Source organism: Onychostoma macrolepis, chromosome 22, assembly GCF_012432095.1.
Source record: "Onychostoma macrolepis isolate SWU-2019 chromosome 22, ASM1243209v1, whole genome shotgun sequence".
NCBI classification, from domain to species: Eukaryota; Metazoa; Chordata; class Actinopteri; order Cypriniformes; family Cyprinidae; genus Onychostoma; species Onychostoma macrolepis.
Window position 1 is genome coordinate 16,736,967 of NC_081176.1, and position 14,981 is coordinate 16,751,947.

At 35.8% G+C, this 14,981-nt stretch overlaps 1 long non-coding RNA gene across 1 annotated transcript; it reads right to left on the reverse strand.

Moving 5' to 3' along the window:
- Positions 1-10,685: 10,685 nt before the first annotated feature.
- LOC131529769 (uncharacterized) lies at positions 10,686-12,116 on the reverse strand. The gene is made up of 3 exons (XR_009268213.1): positions 12,081-12,116; positions 11,406-11,647; positions 10,686-11,130 (listed from the first exon to the last, which is right to left on the reverse strand). It is a non-coding gene; the product is annotated as an uncharacterized LOC131529769 (long non-coding RNA).
- Between the last annotated feature and the right edge of the window lie 2,865 nt (positions 12,117-14,981).

A 14,981-nucleotide genomic window follows, 5' to 3' on the forward strand; every position in this document is an offset into this window, starting at 1 on the left:
GGACCACAGCTGGGTCTCGGGGTCAGAAAACCTTAAAAAGAAAATAGTCAAACAGCACCTACATCACCACATGTTGTTTGGAAGGGTGTCAAGAAAAATTATCCTCGCTCATCCAAAAACAAACTCCAGCATATTCAGTTATCAGACACGACTGGAACTTCAAATGGGACTGGCTTCTATGTTCAGATGAAACTAAAAAATTAGCTTTTTAGCAGCAAACACTCAAGATGGGTTTGGTGAACACAGTACCCCATGTGTACAATGAAATATACTGCTGTATTTTTGATGTTGTGGGCCTATATTTCTGCTGGAGGTCCTGGACATCTTGTTTAGACACATGGCATCATGGATTCTATCAAATACCAACAGATAAAAAATCAATAAGTGACTGACTCTGTTAGAAATTTTATAATAAGCTATGTTTGGATCTTCCAACCATACAATAATCCAAATACAAACCTCAAAAACAACACAAACATGGGTCACTGAGCAAAAAAAAAAAAGCTTCTGCTATGGCCATTCCAGTCCTCTGGCCTGAATCCTGTAGAAAAGGAGTGGGGTGAACTGAGGAGAAGAAGCACCAACATGGAGCTGGGAATCTAAAGGGTCTGGAGTGATTCTGATGGTCTCTGATTTCTTGTCAGGTGTTCTCTAACCTCATCAGGAATTATAGGAGAAAATTTTGAGCTGTTAAACTGGCAAATGGAGGTTTCAAAAAGTATTGAATAAAAGGGTGCCATTAATTGTGACCAATGTATATTAGAGAAAAACATTTATTTCATAATGATATTTCCCCCATTTTAAATTCTCATTATCCAATGAAAGGTTAGATTTTTGTGAATTTTTTTAAATAAAAGATCAAAAGTATTAACAATGCAGATTAATTTTCACAGCCTTCTTTGATCATATTTACCAAGGGTGCCGATATTTTTGGCCATGACTGTATATGATCGGATTCCTAAAGAATCCATACTCCTTGCATGTATATAAAAAAGCTCTGAGGTGCAAAAATGAACAGACATCTTATTCAAACAAGTTATTTTTCATAAAGGCAAAGCTAAATTAAACATTTATTAAGCCAATGATAGTTTTATGGGATGACAAAGTTTACTGAAGTTAAACATTTTATTAAATTAATTATGTACTACTGTAATTGTTTGAGATTTTGCAGTTTAATTTAAATATGAAAAAATATTAAAATATATTTTTTGAATGACTAAAGTTAGTAGTTTTATCCACAAAATTAAAATAATAATAACAATTTAACATTTAGCCTCGCTAGTATGCTACTTAGTATTAAAGATGCCATTAAAGAAATATCATTCAATGTGTAAAGTACAATCATGGTTGCCAATTTTAATGTCATGAAATGCTGTTAATCGTGATTTATCTTAGAAACCTGTGCAATTAATTGTATTAAAATAAAACTATAACTATAAAACTATCTTACAAAACTACATACATGCATATTTAACAAAACAATTTTCTTACAGAACTAGCTTACTGTAAGGTCTGTTTTGGGTTCTGTTTCATGTTCTTGTTTTCATGTTTTTTATTTTGAAGTTTAGTCACGGTTCCTGGTTATTTCATGCTTCCCTTTCCCTCATGTCTTCATGCTATTGGTTCCCTTGTACATTGTGTCATGTTCTCATTGGTTGCTTTAGTCATGTGTCTTTTCTCTCATTGGTTTGTTCATGTCATGTGACCCTCATTGTTTGTGTATAAGTAGCCATGTTGTTGCCTTTGTTCCTTGTCGTGTATTAATGTTGTAACCTGCTTTTGGTGAGTCTAGTCTGTTCATGCCATGCCAAGTCTGTCTCTGGTCAAGTCTGTTCAAGTCAAGTCTGTCTTTGTTTGGATTTTGTTTGATCTTGAATTTCACATTTGTAAATGAACCGCACTTGGGTTCTTCACTACGCTCGCCTTCAGTGGACTCATTACACTTACATTGTATCACAGGCCTTTTACCTTAACAAAATGAAGTGAGTCTGATCTTGCAGTTCAGTCTCATTCCTCCTTTGTTTTAGAAGCCACTTTAAAGTAACCTGTTAAACAGGCAATATCATCATTATCAGAACATACTGTATACTGTAAGAATAAAGGGTATCAACTTGCTTTATGAAGTGGCAGCCCTCGGGACTTAAACTGACACATTCTGTCTCCTACAGTCCAAAATAAATTATAAACACATGCACAAATGCAGACTGCATAAAAATGTACACAACAAATTTCTATCTTTTTTCACACAAGTTATTATTACGAGGGGCAAATTATTGATAAACAAAACCTTGTTTTGCACGGTTTCGTGCACAATAGTATGTATGACTTCAAAACACTTTTATCGTAATTCATTATTTGTATAAATTTTGTTTGCATTATGTGACCAGCTCCATATGGGCTTTCTGTTGTAGTAAACTTGTTCAGTAGTAATTTTTTTTTTTTGCTTCTTGACATTTATTTCTGTAAAACAAAACCTTACAGGTTTCAAATTATATGAGTGTGAAACTGTGAGTCAATGTCAGTGATGACAGAATATTAATTTTAATCATAATTTATCAAATATAAGAAAATTACAATGGGTTTTATGATGTCTGTGATTGATGTTTAAACTTCTTATTGATGCAATTTTACATTGAATCACAGTCTTATTGACACCTTTTTACTTCTAAAATTAAAAACTATGACAATAATAAGGAACAGACACCACTATATATACACGACTAAACGAGGGTAATTAATGGGACACATGTGAATCACATGACAAATCAATGAAAGGGAGAAACTGGGTCACGCGGAGCAAAACACAACAAGACAGGAACACAGGTCTGACATTAAGGAGTTGTGATATCAATGGCTCTGAGCGATTCACTTATTAAGCAGGTGTAATTCAAATAACTATGAGTGTTAGGACTGTTTTAACAAAATATTGTTTGACTATAATACAATAACAATTAATACAGTAATTAACACAAGTAGAATGTGTAACTTGAATTTAAGGATAAACACTTTAGAAAACTTTGAATGTGCCATTTTAGTTATTGGATTGAGCTATTTAACATTTGGATAAATACGTTTTTGAATGCCGTTGTCAGAACCTGTTCTGAGGTTTCTGAGAGATGAAAAAACTTTGGCACACATGAACAGACAAACCGTAACTTCCAAAGTAAACATGACCTTTATGCGGTTGCTAATCACAATAGAATCTATTATATGCTATCAGATAACTCCATCTCTTCCTCTTTTTTTGTATTATAGTTATTAAGTTATTAAGCTGTTATTATCTGTAATGTTATTAATCTTATAGATTTTGAGCCAGATATACACCTGCTCAATACTTTCTACTTCTGAATCTCTGTTTATGTACTTTTACATACAATTTCATTAAAATAAAAAAAAAAAACAGGACAAGTTACAGTTTATGCCACTTACTATTGACAAAACAGTATGAAGAGTTTGATTTTGTATTCAGCTTCTACATAAAAACAAGATAAGTAGGTGCACTGTACAGGAGTTGTGATATTACTGCATTCTGCAGTTTTACATGGGCATGGAATTTGGATCAATATTCCCCCAATTCAAATAACAAAAGGCTCAAAGGAAAATAGGTGAATACACTTTTAAAAATAAAGATTACAAAAAGGAGTTTTCACAGCAAGGCCATGAAAATTCATTTTGGTCCCCAAAAAACCTTCAGTGAACAGTTTTTAAACAAACCATTGTGCCTTAATGCGAAGAACAATTTAATAATCTAAATAGCTTTTTACCATTAGTTGAACAGAACAAATCCATGGATGTTAAATGCTCTTAATGGAAACATCAATGCCAATAAAGAACTTTCATTTTTAAGAGTGTACAGCAGTTTCACTCAGCTGTTTTTTAAAGTGTGTTGAAATGTTTCATGGCAAAAGCATCTTGCCAGGCACGTTATGAAATGCTTTCAATTTTATTTAGCAAGTGCTCTGTTTATCTCAGCTATCAAAACAACCAAATAAGACACACACAACATGCAAAATATGGTTATTTTGCAGCAATTTCAACCGTTTCTTTAGGGTGGATTGATCTTCTTGCTGACATATTGGTTATGGTATCCCAAGTACACATAAAATGTGATTTCTGAAGGTTATACAGGACATTCTCAAATATTTACCTTTAATTCAACAATAAAATCAAGTGTCTGATCTCGCAATTTGGTCACATTGTTTCCTGTGTTCAAAACAGTTGGTTTGCACCACTTAGTATGTACTTCATCGTCACAAACATACACTCCATTCCAGTCTGCTTTACTGCAGGAAACATAATCACCATCACATAGCAAGAGAGCAAAGGTGGAAGCAGACAAGCTGGATACACTTGACAAATTCAAAATAAAATATATATATTTATAATGGCAAGGCCTTAACTTTCTAAAGTAAAGTAAAAGTAAAGCAAATATGATGTTTGATAGCTGTGCATTCCATGCAGGTCTGCATGGGCATAAAAATTAATTTTCAATCCATGGATCCAATACAAAAGGTTCAATGATAAAATACTTCTGGTCAGCATGTTCTGAAACCCACAACACACTACAGTTAATGTTGTTTCAGGTCAATGGAAATATCTGAAATAAAAATTATATGAAAAAATATTAGTCTGGTTGAATCAGCTGACACCTACATACAGTATGTGACAAATATATGCATTCTATTCACTATTTTATGCCATTCCAATTTTGTCAGTTAGAAAAATATCACTTACAGATTTTGCACAAATCAAACTGCAAGTCATGCAAACATGGGTGTAAATTTCATCTAATAGTTAGGAGGAACACATTTTTGAAGATGTTTTGCCTTTAGCGAAATTGCAGCTCTCTGGTAAATTGCCTTAAATAATTTGTTCACTTCCAGAATTACAAAAAATCCTGATGATTTACTCACCCCCATGTCATCCAAGATGTCCATGTCTTTCTTTCTTCAGTCGAAAAGAAACTCTCGTTTTCTCCTCCATCTTCAAAATTTTCCGACATCGTTGTTTTACTGTTTTTTGTAAAGGGCGTTTGACTTTCTTTGCACGTTCACTTTGTAAACACTGTGTCGGTACTTCCACCTACATCACGGGTGACCTTTCCAATGTGACTATGTAATGCGTGAGGTCGGGCTGGTGCAAGAAGAGCATTTGTGGTTAAAAAGTATATCATTTTATTTATTTTTTTTAGAAAATGACCAATCGTTTCACTATAAGATCCTTATTCTTTGGCTGGGATCATGTAGAGGCCTTTGAAGCTGCATTGAAACTGCAATTTGGACCTTCTAACCTGTTGGATCTCATTGAGGTCCACTATATGGAGAGAAATTCTGGAAGAAAGAAAAGCATGAACATCTTATGAGTAAAATATCAGGAAATTTTTACATTCTGGAAATGAACTAATCCATTAATATGGGGACTTTTGGTACTTACATGTACCTGATGTTTTGATGCACTGAAAAAATGATCTTATGTCTGTTTATGTTTTCTCTGTCATTTTATCTGGCCAACAACACAAAGTGATAGTTGTTTAAATATAAGTTAGGTTCATAAGTTCACCACCTGAGCTGGAAAAATGAAACCGCATTCCAACCTACAATTTTGCAACAATGTTCTTGGGTAAACATGAATGTGAAAAATATTTGCAGTGTTTGTTGTGTTGAACATGAAACATGAACATGAAAAGTGCTACGATACATATGTATTGATTACTGCCTACAGTTGTATCTTTTTCATCTGTCCATCTACTGAATTAGAATAAAAATGAAAGTATAATAATTGGCCTGTTTACTCTATTGCAAATTTAAATGTTGCAAGAGACAAAGTCGGGAAGCAGTCTTATTTACATTAAAATGAGCATAGGCAGTATGTGCAAACTGCACATAATTTGCATATACTTTGCATACTGCGCATACTTTGTTTTATCTTTATAATCAATGCCAAAATTACTGATAAAATGATTTGTACAAGCAAAATGAAAAAGAACACTACATATACTGTAGTCATACTGTATATAAATGCAGAGTAAACAATGCACTTGCCCATGCCCATACATTTGATAACCTGGGACTAAGAAAGGTGTGACTAGAGTTCTAGAGACACTAGAGTTCTTTGTGTTTTACTTTCTTTTCTTTTTCTTTTTTTCTTTTTTTTCTTGTGACACACCTGCTTAAGGAATGTACTCTTTCCCACTTCCTTTCTTCCCTTTCTCTTAACTATAACAGTAAACATTTGTTATACAGTAATTCTGTATTGGATAACATACAAGATTTAAATTAAAAATAAATGTAGTGATAAATGTATGGCTTAATATCTCATCTTGCAGGATAGTTCTAATACTTAGGAAATAGTAATAATGTTTAATATTAATCATACATTTTTTTTTTTTTTATTAAAGCTGTGTTTAGATATATGGCCCTTTAAGTGCTTTAAAAACTTGTGCTCTCTTGTGTTGTTTGTGCTCTCAATCCCAACAAAAAAGAGAAGCTTGATAATGATGTATTAGTATGTTTACATATTTAGGTATGTACGATTGAGACATGTCCAATCCAGCGTTTTCATCTTTTTTAATACACCATGACGTAAATGCAACTAAAATGCAACTAATTATTGACAGTGTAAACACAAAACCACTGGTACGAAGTACCAAAAGGATATTCTTTGCATTTGAAAATCCATTACAAAAACAACATTGATCTAAGTAACCTAAGGATGGCGTTGGCTGCTCAGACATTGCATAGACTTGTGTTGTTTCACTTTCAGTTCTGACTTATTCTAGCATATTAACAAACATTTGGCGTATTATGTATTTTTGCTTCTTTTCGTTTTCTTTTTAAGAAAACATTTTAACAATCACAATGGTAAAGTACATAGTAAATTTGTAATTATGAGTAACACTTTTGTCTCATTTGGAAGTGTGTTTGTGGCCTTTGCCTAGAGGCTTCTAGCAAGTCTGAAGACCTTGATTACTTCAGTTCAAGCGTGTTTTAAGGTTGGAGCTAAACAATGCAGGACAGTGGCCCTCCAGAAACAGGTTTGGAGACCCCTGAACTTGGGGTGATCCCTCCTCTTCCCAGTTGTCCACCTTCCATGTGGTTCTGTCACTAACAGTAGCATTCATCTTTTTTTTGTACCTTTTGCAGCATGAGTTGTAACTCTCCCTCTTGTGGTTGAACAATGTTCAATGTTTCACTGGATAGTTGAAGTGGTATCATTGTCCAGCTCTCTTCAAATCACCTTTTTCTTCAGATTTTCCAGAACCAGCAAAACAGTGAGAGCAGACATCTCAATATAACCTAAGAGCTGATAAAGAATCAATCAATAAATTTGTATTTAAATGCATTTACTATACATGAATTTGCTACATGTAAGAAATACTTACCTTTGATTCATCGGTATACTTTTCATTCAGATCTTGTAGTTTTGTTCCATTTTATTCATAGCACACTATCAAAATATAATGCAGTATGTTGTTCAATAAACAAAATATTTGCTTACATTTAACACTTAGGTTTGCTCCTCTCTCTTATGGTCTATTTCCAATACCGATTGGAACAGATACTGATAAGAAACAAGAGTGTTTTAAAGTGTCCAATAAACAGAACAAAAATTACTAGTTTTAGCTTTATATTTAGAAAATATAAAATAATAATAATAGTAATACTAGTAATAATAATGAAATGATGCAGCTCTTTTATGAAGTGCATAGAATTTTAGAGTGACTACCTACAAGGTAATAAAAAGCAAAATATAACTTACATACAAATGCCATTAGGGTAAAAAAAAACAAAAAAAAAAAACATACCATTTACTCAACCTGTCATTCTCGAACATTACCTTCAGTAGTAGACATGGATGGATAATGATCCATAAATCCTCTAATAAAACAACTATTGGGTTTGAATTTAATTGTTTATTGAATTTCATACCCACACTTTTAACACACTTGCATTTTATGAGTCAGGGAACAAATTTTAACTGAGCAGATTATATTAAATTTACAAAAAACAGTTACTAAACAGTAAATGTCATCATAAAATTGACCCATCACCCAAGTTGTGCCCTGTATTAATGTGAATTTGTATGTAAATAACCCCAATGATCTTAGGTGGCACGCTGTAGTTCAACCTCTGAACCGCAGATGGATGACTCTGATAGTTGTGCTAATTTATCCTGCTTTTCCTGATGCTCCAGACATCTTGTTCTACAGTCCCAACAGCTTACAGCAGCAATGATAAGAACCGCGAGACATGTGAGCAGCACTAAAGATGAAAACTAATAAAACACACACAAAATGAGAAAAAAAAAATAAAATAAAATGAGAGAGAGAGAGATAATAGGATATGATACGATTGTACAGTAGACTCACCCTTGAGTAGAAAATGATTTTTTCGGTCAGTTCTCGCAGTTCTGTTCCATTCACTCTACCGTCCCTTACTCCAGTAGGTTTGCACCATTTAATCTGGAGCTCTTCATCCAAGACATAATCTCCCTCCCAGTGTGCCATGCCACATGCAACATATTCACCCTCAAACAGCAACAGAAACATCCACAATGAAGGTGGAACCAGACTAAATAAAAAGAGCCCAGCACAATGAGAAGATGAACGTCTGCAAGGTCTTTGGATGAACACCATCATAGTCAGAGCCAGAAGAGCAGGTCCAAGAAAGATGAAGCTGATCAGCACCATGTTAAACTCAGGGTTACATGGGCAGGAAAATTCCCGATCCATCAACTTCTCCAGTCCAATTAGCGCAAAGCAAAAATGCAGCGCACCAAGAGAAGCTGTTTTTCCTTCCGATTTTTCGGAATTGTTTGAAAACAACTCAAGAAACACCATCTTTCATTAACAATGAGAAACTGGCCACTTTGAAGTCCACTGGCTTACTTCAGACCGAATGAACGACTGAGACCTTTTAAACAGTAAAGATCATATATATTTGTTTACAGAACAATGTGTATCAGTGAATCTCATATACAGGGATTTGGGATCTTTATTATTAACTATTTACATGGTCATTAATCATAAACTATGAGACAAGGATCACTGAAAAAGAACAATGGCATGCAAACAGGAGTCATTCTTCTAAACTGCGAGTTATTCAGACACGCTCCATTGAACTAAATTCAATGAAATTCATCAGAAGTAAATTAAATCTTGTTTGTCCAACAAAATGAAAACAAACAGCATTATCCCATATCATGGTACATGACAGCATACAGCAGATATTTACACTGAATCTCTGGTAAACTCATATCATTAAATTAGAAGACATTAGGTGAAGCCTACTGACTTCTCACAAAAATGAACAGGTTACATATAAACACACAAAAAACTATATTAAAACAAATAAATATGTATGACAAAAACACATAGTTGTATTAAAATAACCAGCACAATCCAAACTGTGTTTTGACACTCCTAGCTCAGTCTTAATATTAAACTGCTAATAAAGTGATAAATAATGTCCTTCCTTGTTTTGCTGATGCACCATCCTTTACTGAAAGCACTGGAACAGCTGCTAATTTTCATTTCCACTGAAAAAATGTGGCTTAGTGTGAGACTATGTACACTGGTTTATTTGTAAACTTACTTTTGTGGTTACTGAAGTGCTGTTTGAAAACACTGTGGAAATACTTGTGTAATATGAAGAATTAAAAACCAAAGCATTCCTTACAATCTTGCAAACTCATCTGTTGAACATTCATCCGTTTCCATCAATTTCATGATAGCTGGGTCATTGACATGTTGGTGTAAACTTACTAAATCACAATCATTATTAGTTTACTGTTAAACACTAGATAAACTATAAGGCAAAAAATAAATAAAAATAATAAATAAAATAATAATAATAATTTGTACAAAAAGTAAAATGTACAAAACATATCATGGTTCACAAGTTTCAAAATAAAAGTAACAAATATACAACTCAGCACCACCATTAGTGACTAAGGGAAGTTCAACTAATAATATTGGAGTTTGGTCTCAATTCTTCTGTTTTAGAAGTGACTCACTCAAACACTTCATGATTGCAGTGTAAGCATTTTTGCAATCTTGGTTCATGATTGTACCAAATCGGTGAAGTTATTACAAGCCACTCTTACTAATATTTCATCTTATAATATCCACATAAAAAGACTTGTAAATATACAAATTACAGTCACAATTACATATCATGAAAAGATAAACTGAAGAAAAAAAATCTTACACTAATCATGCAATACTAAGATTTTGCTTTTTGTGTTATGGTTCAGTATTATTATTATTTTTTTTTACAAAGTTTACAAAGACTGCTTCATTCAGCACATTGTATGGTGTAAAGTACAAAACAACAAATTATGGATGATTTTAAACCACTCACAGAGGAACTGGGCATCAGTTGTTCTTTCACTTTCTGTGAGGTGTTGTTGATAGTCGAGTCACATGGGTGTCTGGTTCGGGTGAGAAGTGTGCAATCTGTAATAGTTTTTTTTCGCGAGCTGTTTTTTATTATTTATTCATTTTATTTTTTCACTTTCGCTTTAGAAATCGAAATCACGATCATTAGGGAGGGGAGAGGAGGCAAGATCTTCATTTGGAGGTGCATTAATGTTATATAATGATCCATTAATATGTAAGACAGACAGACAGACAGACAGACAGACACAAGGCAACAAAATAATTCAACTCAAAGTTCACATTTATACACAATATACTTTTTAAGCTCAACTTTTTACTTTTTGAATGCATATAAAGTATTATGAAACAAGTATATGAGACAAGATATAAGTTAGACAACTTGGCTATTATTGGTCTGTGTGATGCTGGAGAACAACAGGCAGATTTATATTAGTAACAATCAAAGTGTGTAGACACTGGACTAGTACATACAACAGATAAACATTAATCTATATTTTAAAAGGGTTTTTTTTGTTTGTTTGTTTGTTTTTCTTTTTATAGTACAAATAACACTGATAAGTCTGTGTTCCTGTTTTCAGCAGTGTAGAAAGCGTGTTGTTCATGGTTGTATCCATTTGTGTTCAGTCATGTCCAGCTTTGAATCAGCAGGCAGATTTTCCACAGCAGTCACAAATTCCCACATAGATAATTGGAAAGACGATGAAGACAGTGCTCACACCATAACCATATATCTGAAGAAGAATAAAACGTAAGAGAAAAATCACTATTATTTAAATGGATGTAACACTTTTTTGTATTGTTACATACATAAAGCTGCAAGGATTTGAAGGTTGAGGTTTGTCGAAGGTTAAACGGTTAATAAGCACAGGAAAACAAAAATATGCATGTGTAAGAAAAACATTGTAATGTAATTTTCCTGTCTGACTTATGTGGGGTAAAAGGATTTAATATTTTTTTTCTATTATGATATTATGATAACAGGAAACACTCCTACAGTTATATTTACCTGAGATTGATGGATATGTGTTTGAGTCAAATTTCGTAGCGCTGTCACATTTCTGAACTTTTCGATAGGTTTACACCACGACCTGTTGAGCTGATTGTCAAACGCGAAGATTCCCTTCCAATATGTCATGGCACAAGCAAAGTAATCTCCATCAAGTAACAAGATGATGACCCACATTACAGGTGGAATCAGACATGATGTGAAAGCTTTAGGACAGTTCTGCTGAGTATCATCATCTGCTCCTGCACAAAAATTACTGCATTTCTTTCTAAAAGGCCTTAAAAAGAGGAAGAGTAATTCAAAAATAAAGAGAGCAGGTCCAATGAAGATGCACGCTGTTAACTGTACATTCAGATCATGTCTGCATGGGCATTTGAAAACTTTTGCTTCCATGAACTCCTCAAATCCGATTAACAAAAGACTCAATAGAAAAATGATTAAAAAAGAATGTCGTTTCAGAAATGCATATATTTTCTTTAAAACCGAAGACAAACATTCAGTTAGTGGCATCTCTGTCTCATTGACTGTGGAAATGGTCTTTATATGGTGCACAGATCCCCTTCAGTGAAGAAAATAATTTTGTTAATTTAATTAAATTCTCACTTCTGAATACACAAACTACAGTGAACACTTTGTTTAAAAAAAAGTTTTGAAAGTTTATATTTTTAGACTTACTCTTGTGTTTGTCCTTCTTGTCTGTAGTGATGTGTTGTCTATGTGTGGTTAAATTCTGCTTCTGCATTAACATTTAAAGGATGCTGTGCCATACATTTTAACAGAAAATAAAAAGAAGTGGTTTCTCAGTAAGAAATCAGAAAAACCCAACTCAGTGAAAAAAAAAAAAAAAAACGTGACACTACCTACACTTCTGCTCCAAAAACATATTGTCATGAATTTCGTCCGTAGCCTTCCGTCCGCTCACCACCAGATGTCCCCTTCTCATTACATTGACTCTCACACTTCACAGACTGTTACATGTCACCCCGGACTACATTTCCCATGTTCCATCTCACAAATTAAACTCGCATCTGAAACCAATCACACTGCCTGTATAACAGCCATTCACTTCCGGGCCGAGTACTGTTTAGCGTTTTTCACTGTTATAGCTGATAGCTACTTTACGGAGCCTGCTTTAGTTTCTTAGTCTAGTCTTAGTCTTGCCTTGCCCATTTTCTCGTGTACTGATTATTGCCTGTGTTTTTCGGATTACTTTTCGTCTTGCCGTTCGGACTCTGGTTGCCCCTGCATGGACTGTTATCGTGTACCTGGATTATCTCTTTAGTCTTGCCCTGTTGGATTTCGTTAGCCGTCGATTGACCCTCTCTTTTTTACCGGACTGCTCTTGTCTTGTCTTCTACATACCTATTTGCCATTGTCTGACCCATGCCTGATTGTGACCACGTCTGTCAATAAAAGCTTGCACATGGATCCACACGCCTCATGTCTCGTCAGCTCCGTAACACATATATACATACAATTTGCTGAAGTTTACAGGGGCAGTGAAGACTATTTGCAGTAAAACACTATAGCAATTTTATTCCAAACAAATAGAAGTAAATGAAAGGTGACTTTTATTTACAGTGCGCCATAAAAATGTTCAGTGGTGAGAGTATATACAGTATTTCCACAGACAACGCACCAGTTCAACTTATTGATTCACCACCAAGAGCTTCTACTCAGCAGAGTTTGCCGCCTCATCGAACGGAGATGTCGGTGCCAGTTCTACAGCAGGGGGATGACATCGAGAGCTACCTTCGGCGATTTGAGCGACTGGCCAGGACCTGGCGATGGCCAAGAGAGGAGTGGAGCTGTCGGTTGGAGCCGCTGTTGACTGGACAGGCGTTGGAGGCATACCTTGCAATGGATGAGGATCAAGCAGACGATTATGACCACTTGAAAGATGCGCTTCTGCAGAAATTCAATATTTCACCAGAGACTTACCGTCAACGGTTCCGGGCAGCAACAGTGCTAGACGGGGAAGCTCCAACAGAAACTTATCATCGTCTGCGGAATCTCTACCAGCGCTGGGTAAGACCAGATCTGCATACCAAAGAGGAGGTTGGAGAACTCGTGATCTTGGAACAGTTACTTCAAGTGCTCCCTTTCGACAGCCAAACCTGGGTTAAGGAGCACGAGCCAACATCAGGACTGGCAGCCACCAAGTTGGCCCAACAGTATATGAACGCTCACAGAACTGTTCCTCGTTCTCAACCCCCTAAAGGTAAAGCACGTTATACCCAACATGCTAGTGGTCATGTGTCTGAACTGAGCCACCAACCTCAAGAGATTACAGCAGGTACACAAGGGCTTAAAATTACAACTGGTCAACGACTCATTTGTTTTTCATGTCAGCAGCCAGGGCACAAGGCTTCAGTGTGCCCAGTAAGGAAGTCCAAATTGAATGAATTTTGCTATGCCCCTAGAGAAGAAGACAATGTCACAGACTTTTGTGGGGAGGGACAAACTAGTCAGATGGTTTTGGACATTTCTGTTAACGGACATTCTCTGAAAGCTTTGCTGGACACTGGTAGTTCATTGTCTCTTATTAAGTCTTGTCATGTCTCTAACGTCAACTATGCTTCTACAACGGCAGTACGATGTGTACATGGGGATGTAAAGAGGTATCCCCGGGCAGAAGTGTTAGTTGGTGTGCAGGGCCAGGTGTACATGCTAAATGTAGCAGTAGTGGACAATCTGCCTGCTGATATGATTTTGGGAAGGGACATGCCTGTGCTGACTGATTTGCTTATTACTGATGTGAATGTTGACCATGATGTTAACCCGACTGTCGAAACTGAAGACTTTTCCTGCTGTGACAAGGGCCCAAGCTAAGGCAGGTGTTCAGCCCTTGCCAGACTTTGACAGTAGTCTGCTGCAGGGCGGGACTAAAGGCCCGAGAAAGACACGCCACCATTGGCGCCTCATAAAGTACATGGGTACTCCAGTCCCTAAACTTTCCACGGAGGGTCTTGAGGTTAATGGCTGGCAGGTCCCAGAAAACATTAGTGAACTGTAACGGGAAGATGAAACCTTGAAACCATTGTTTGCAAAAGTTGGTTGTACAAGTGATCCTAATGTGGGTAATGAAAAGTATGTTTTGCAAAATGATGTGTTGTATGTGCAAACGGGTGATGTTTTACGTTTAATTGTTCCCCTGTCTTGTCGCCCCCTAGTGTTACATCTGGTACATACAGTTCCATGGGCAGGCCATCTGGCCCAACACAAAACGTACACACGCATTAGTTCATGATTCTATTGGCCAACCATGTACACTGATGTCCAAACATACTGCACCACATGTTCTACATGCCAAAAGACCAGTACTGTGCATCAGCAGGGCAGAGCACCACTACATCCGCTACCCATCATATCTACCCCCTTTTGATGCATTGCCATGGACATTGTGGGACCACTTGAGAAGAGCAGTGCGGGACACCGATACATCTTAGTCGTCTGTGACTACGCAACAAGGTACCCGGAAGCCTTCCCACTTCGCACCATCACTACACCGAAAGTCATCCACGCTCTCATCCAGTTGTTCTCCAGGGTAGGCATCCCAGAGGAGATTCTAACTGA